A 7,339-nucleotide genomic window follows, 5' to 3' on the forward strand; every position below is an offset into this window, starting at 1 on the left:
ACCAAGACTTCTCAAGTTTTCCAAGAGGTCTCAGTTGAAGGCCTTGTGTGCCGATTTGCAGTGAGAGAAAGAACATTTTTTCCTCCCCTTGGGGGATAGGTAGACAGCAGTAAACCACAGGTATCTCCAAATAAGCTCTCCTCCTATGATGACCTTTTCTACACCTCATATTGGTAGGGATTTCAGAATCATTAAACTACTCTCTGCCACCTACAGTTTTCCAATTCCACAGAGGAGTTCTGTCTTAAAATTCACTTATGATACCTGATACTTTCACCTAAGAATGAAACATCCATTTTCATAGTCCCCTGTAGAAAATGGGAGTTTGTGAAGAAGGAAGCCACTGGTAATTGTAGCTTTCAATCTGTAGAATTACCAGGTCACCCAAGGGTGGATGCTCCCTAATCCTTTGAAGACCATCTCTTGACCTAATGGAATGCTCTCCCCAGTCCTTCTTTATTTGCTCACTGCTATCTCCCTGTGCATCTAAATTGAATTTTAACTTAACTGTCTTTGGTGCTCCAGCCAATTATGTCTATTTAATCCAAGATAAAGTTGAGTTTGAGAACAAATGGACAAAAAGTCCCAAAGCACACATTCCTGGGCAGGGCAGAGGACCCCGGCGTGCTGGGGGCCAGGACTTGCCTGTTCTGAACAGCCTAGGGAATTGGCTGTTTCCTGGGAGCTTGCTAACGCGGAGACTTTATAGTGGCAATAAAGTGCCTGAAACTACCTCATAAGCCTCTCAGCCAGACAGCAAGTCCCCTAGCACTTCTCCTAATTAACTTCTAACCTGCTGGCCATGGGGACTTTTTTTCTCTTTTTATTGCTAATGAAGTCTAGAATCTCAAAGTCTCTCTTCATTTCACTAAAGCTTTCTAGTCATTAATTATGGGCCCTGTGTTTTTCTTGCTCACTTGGACTTCATAAGGTGTGCCACTGTGGGAACTTCCCTTCTGTATATTTTCCTATTTAGAGTCAACTCTTAATTTTCCTCCAGATTTCTTCCTCTTGCCTCTATGGAATCCATATGAGAGAGGACACCTGAGAAGGGTGAGGTCTAGGAGAACAGTTCTTCTCAAGGAGACCACAAGGATACACCTGCAGGGTCCTCTCCATGGTGACTCAGCTCTTGGGAATTTGTAAATGGTACCTATGTGTTGGAACTTTTTGACTGTCAATAAAGAGGGAAAGACCAAGCCAGTCCGGGAGAGCAGCCATTTGGAATTCTTCTATGCCGTAAGCTCCCAGCTGATGAATAAAGCCCTTCCTCTTATAAATGTGGTGTTTGGGTGCTCTTTCTCTCCATCGGACCTCGCCTTCCAGCAACACATAGAAGCATAGAAACAACATCAACAGATGTGAAAATCAGACAAGGTATTTTGGGGTGTGGGGCAAATTGAGAAGATGAAGAATATAATATTTCATTTCTTAGAGAAATATTAACCTTTCTCATTGAGTGAGAAATAGTGGTCTGAAGGGTGGAAAAAAGAAAATTCAATGAAGTGAAACAAATAGTAACAGTGCATTCATATTAGCAGAAGAAATAATAGGTCGCTGGAACCAATTGCTTGTTTATTTACTTGTTCATTTATTTAAATCAAGCTCTCTTCCTGCACGATCACCTGGTGCTTCAGAGGTCAGCTGCATAGTGTCCAGTCCAGTTACCTGACCAAAGAACCCAGCATCTTTGGAAAAGTTAAGGGAATCTCACACCTCCATATGCATCATATTGTTACCAGAATTTCTTTGTTCAGTAGGTATGAAAGACTTGGGACAAGACCCCCACTCTGTTCTGGGTTAATACGACCCCCAATCAACCGCAAGAGACGACACTTGATGCAATCAGCACGAGGGTTTTTTTTATTTTTATTCCAGCATGCTGGGGCCTAACCCGTGACTCTCTCAGGAGCCGAGGAGTTAAGCCCCGAACAGCAGATTTAACAAGCTTATAAAGGCAAAAACCACAGAGTAGGGAGGGGGAGCAGACATAGCAGGGGCTCTAACCATAAAGTAGGGAGAGGGAGCAGACATAGCAGGGGCTCTAACCATAAAGTAGGGAGAGAGAGCAGACATAGCAGGGGCTTTCCAGATAAGAAGAACTCTGGTTCATTATTCAACTGTCTTAAGACAAGATTAACAGTTAAACATTTGTTTCAGCCCGGGGCTATCTTCTGGAACAGTTGCAAAAGGTCACATTCTCATGGTAGGGGGTGAGAGGTGGTCACATTCCTATGGTAGGGAGTGAGAGGTGGTCACATTCCTATGGTAGGGAGTGAGAGGTGGTCACATTCTCATGGTAATATTTTCTTTCAGGTACTTGGTCAAGGGGATTCGAAGAACGAACCCACGGACCACACATCAGTGGTAAGATAGTATTTGATTAGACAGAACGGAATACAGAAGGGGTGAAAAGAGCTTCTGGCAAAGGGGCAGACCCAGGCTGGAAGTCTTCCACATGGGCCCTTTGTCTAGGGGTATATATTACATTTGGCCAGGCCTTGGTAGGTGGAAAAACACCTTTACAAACTTAATGAGTGTATTAACAAATGAATAAATGCAGTCCCTCTCCTAAGCAAGGTTATTAGGTCTTTGTAGTTTTTGTCCAGGGATGGGATTAGGGTGTGTTCTTTCTACTCAAGGTGGAACCACCCAGAATGTTTCAGGCCACTTGGTTGATAACCTTACTAGAACCCAAAAGGTGTGGCCTGGAAAAGGCAGGGCCTAGAGAATGGGGGTGGGGGGAGGTGGTCCCTGTCCAGCCCTGAGTGGGGGAATCCTGTATCAATATGAGCTTTTCTCTGCTTTGAAGATGTGTTGCTGCCATATTTCTTTGTTGAAGGAGAGGGTATATGATAAGAGGCATATTGATAAATACAGATGAATTTATTTCCCAAGAATATGAACTATAACTTAATTTAAAAAAATCCTACAACAAATACAAACCCAGATGACTATTTAATAGGTTAGTATGTCATTAAGAGTTGCTTTAATCCTAGTTGTGTGTAAGAATTGCCCAAGAATTTAAAAAAAAAGAGAAGTCTAGATCCAACCCAGGAAGATTTGATGCTGCAAATACAAAGTGAGGTTTAAGTCAAGTAACTTCTGTTTTGTACTTTCATAAATAATTCTTTTCTTTTTTTCTTTGAGACAGAGTCTCACTCAGACACCCTGGGGTTGAGTGCTGTGCTATGATAGGTCACAGCTAATCTTAAAATCTTGGGCCCACGCGATCCTCTTGCCTCAGCCTCATAAATAGCTGGAACTATAGGCACCTGTCACAAAACCCAGATGTTTTTTAGAGATGAGGTATTGCTCTTGCTTAGGCTGTTCTTGAATTCCTGAGCTCAGACAATCCACCTGCCTTGGTCTCCCAGAGTGCTAGAATTACGTATGAGCCACTGCATCCAGCTCCATAAATAATTCTGATAATGATTTAGAAACAAGAGCCACTGAACTCCCTAGATCTAAGTAGGATCTAAGTACTTCACCACATTAAACTATTAACTCAAATCTAAACAACCACTTTTTCCTTCCTACTAATAGGGAACCATTATCTCATAGAAGAACTTTTTTTATCATAAATGAATAATTTTTAGTGAATCCCACAAAGCAAGAAACACTCATTAGTCAGCTTCCATGCTTAGTTTTCTTCACTGTGTCATTTTGCTGGAGAAAGTGCTTCATAATCTTGCCAGATTGTGACGACCAGAAAAATCGCATGCCAGCCGTGCTTGGGTGTCCTTTGTCTCACATGATAATATGTTTACCTTAATATTGTGAGGCATTAAAATGATCTGCCCTCAGAGAAGAGACTCTAAGAATAGCTCATCATCTGTGGGCTCCCCTTGACATTTTCCTCCCTCGGTGTATTTTACTTCGAATGTCCTTGGCCGTATCCTGAAGAAACCCAGGGACAGGGCAGAGGGAGTGGAGAGGGAGAAGCACATAAAAAATAGCATTTCCAATTAGAATGATTGTCTGCTGCACCTTTTTCTTTCCGATTTAATTTTGATTGCTATGGTTATTTTGTATTTTTAGACTTTGGCTATGTCCTAAGATTCAGAGAGTTTCACACTCTTAGATTGCTTATCCAAGATCAAGCCCTCCATCCCTCCCTTTAATGATGCCAGATGTTTTTCACTTCAATTTTGTTGGCATCTTTGGGTGAGATGAGTTACTGGGTCAGGGACATGACATTTCCTTTTATGGATAAGGTAGAAAAGGATTTGTTGAAGGGTAATTATTTAATAAGGGGAGAAAAGTCTATCCAACAAGATTGCCAAAGGTATTTTTGACCACAATGCTTATAAATTCAAGAACTCACCTGTTTATCTTCTCCTTCCTATGAATGGCGTGGGACTTACCAGTGGCTTCTTAAAGTCAACGTATAATTATTAGGTAGTTAATTAGAAATTCGGCTCCTCTAGGGAAAAAGAGCAAGGGCCCAGGCCACCATCTCACCTTAATCGCATCCTGAGTGATTGCTTACAACTAGGAAGATGGAAGCCCCCACCAATCTACCAATCAGAACTTAGTGCACCAGCTGCAAAAAGGACATGCAGAGGTCACTCCAGCCCACTGACCCAGCAACATGGGCACAACAGAGTCTTGAAGGTGACCTAGAGCAGCTTTAAGAATAATCATCATGTCAGTAGCTTAAGTCTACATTGTGGTCCACACCCACCCACGGGCTTTCAGAAAGGCTCATGGGAGGTCTGCGTGTGATGTAAGATTCAGTGATTTCAACGTGACCTTTGGACCACAAGACTCCATCTGGGCAGTGCAAACAGAAACCCCAGCCACAACCCGGGCCTCTGCTGACTTGCCAAGGCGCCACGGTCCACTGGCTGTCTGCAGTGAATGTATCTTGCTCTGCGAGCCTGTCTTTCTCTTCCTCAATAAACTTTGATTCCCACTTGCCTTCTTTGGTGTGTCTGGTCATTTTTGACCATGAACACCCTAAGAACCAAAGACACAGGTGGCCGCCTGGAATTCAACATCTTAGGAGACAGCTGACATAATCGTCAAAAACTTAAATACATGACTTCCATACAAGATATATGGACATATCTCAAGATTTTATTCAAGGCCAAATGTGGTGACTCACGCCTGCAAATCTTAGCACTGTAGGAGGCCAAGGCAGGTGGATCAGCTGAGCTCAGGAGTTTGAGACTAGCCTGAGCAAACAGAGACCCCCATCTCTAATAGAAATATAAATAGAAAAAGTGGCTGGGTGTCATGGTGGGCACCTGTAGTCACAGCTTGTTGGGATGCTGAGGCAGGAGGACCACTTGAGCAGGAGGACCACGTGACATGGATGCCATCGCAACCACGATTTTGAGGTTGGTGTGAGCTATGATGCCATGGCACACTACCCAGGGTGACTGAGTGAGACTCTGTCTCAAAAAAATAAAATAATTAAATGGGTGGCACCCGTGGCTGAAAGCAGTAGGGCGCCAGCCTCATATGCCGGAGGTGGCAGGTTCAAACCCAGCCCCAGCCAAAAACTGCAAAAAAAGAAAAGAAAAAAGAAAAAAAAGAAAATTAAAGAAGAATTTTATGAAATTCATTCATTAATGAGGAAGCTAGTAGGATGATAAAGCTGTTTCAAAGAGTGTTTTGAGGATTTGAATTTTTATGGGCATTTTGAAACAACATTAGAACACGAATTATAGAATAAAAGCAAACCCAACTGGTGTTCCTCAGGCAACCTCCCAGATAGGCCATCTTTTTTTGCCTGCCAGAAAGTACATGCACTTCTATCAGAAAAAAATCTATAAGTTAACATGTATTTTACTATTTTTTTTTTACTCAATAATATACAGTGAGTCAAACCAACTATATTCTCTTATAATAAATGATCCTTGAATGATGCTGTTACGTAATCTTTTAGTATGACATTAAAAAACTGCTGTGTATCTTTTTACCTGATTCTCATGCTTTACTTTTTCTTATTATAATTAAGTAGTGGTAGCAATTTTGAGGCAGAATACCCTGAGATAGCTCTGAAGATAATTTTCAGGGGTGGGGTCCACGTCCCTCCTTCCCCAGGTCACCCCCATGGCCTGTGAGTACCTGGATGGAGGCACAAGACACCGTGTGTCTGGCCTTGGATTTGGGGTAGAGTCCATATCCCTCCTTCCCCAAGACACCCCTATGTACACGCCCGTGAGTACACAGATGCAGGCACGAAAGACAGTGTGTCTGGCATTGGATTTGCAGTGTGAAAAGCTTTTTAATCTCCTTGGAAAAAATAAAATCACTTCTCAGAAAACTTCAGCTTACCCACATCCTGAGACCCAGCCTTGTTACTTTTCTGTTTCCAGTGTCCTCTTCATTTCATCCCACTGTGTATAATCCTGGAGAAGTAGTCACTCCAGATCAGGTCAGAATTGTTCTCTGGGCCTGTTATCAGCATCTGAGTAGAAGTATTTTCATGTTCTTGGTGATAGTTGGAGAAAAGAATTTCAGGATGCACCACACAGAAGCCAAAAGTGAAAGTGACGCTCTCTCAAGACAGAGGAGCCGGCTGGGAGAGCTGCTGCAGCCGGGTGGGGATTTCTGGTCTAGGGAATTCTCAGTAACTGAAAAGAAGAATATTCAAGGGTAAAGAGGTTTTAGTAAGAATTTGGGGTAGTAATTTCTAAAATTGGGGTCCCTCCTATTTTCATACTTTATATAGTTGTTTCCAAACTGTAATGGCAATTTTAAGGGCAGAGAACTTTAAAAACCACAATGCTAATGATATTGTAATTAGCCAAAGTTCAGGGAAAGTGACCCAGATAGCAGATAAGCTGGTTGAAACCTGTTCTTGTCTATGGTTACCAGCCCCACCTCCCCTGAGTTAGACTTTACTACTGCACTCACTCTGCCAGCCTCTGTATCCAGCTCCTGGCCTGGGGGCCCCCTTAGCTTCTGCCTGGGGGTTGTTTATGTTAAGGCCTGTGGCCATTCTGCTCTGTCTCCTAGGTTCCTACTCTAACAAAATCATTCTGGGAATGCTTGTATTGTCCTTCACAAGGGACGTTTCCACAGATGCTTAGAAATCTAGCAAATGAGAAATGGTAGGGTGCAGGGGCTCACACGGTACTCCCAGCACTCTGGGACACTGAGGCATAAGGATCCCTTGAGCTCAGGAGTTCCAGGCCAGCCTGAGCAAGAGTGAGACCCCATCTCTACTAAAAATAGAAAACCTTAACCAGGCATGGCAGTGGGCACCTACAGTCCCAGCTACTCAGGAGGCCGAGGCAGGAGTTTAAGGTTGCTGTGAGCTAGGCTGATGCATTGGCACTCAAGCCAGGGTGACAGAGTGAGGCCGTCTCAAAAAAAAGGAAAA

This window comes from Nycticebus coucang, chromosome 24 (assembly GCF_027406575.1).
Source record: "Nycticebus coucang isolate mNycCou1 chromosome 24, mNycCou1.pri, whole genome shotgun sequence".
Classification (NCBI taxonomy): Eukaryota; Metazoa; Chordata; class Mammalia; order Primates; family Lorisidae; genus Nycticebus; species Nycticebus coucang.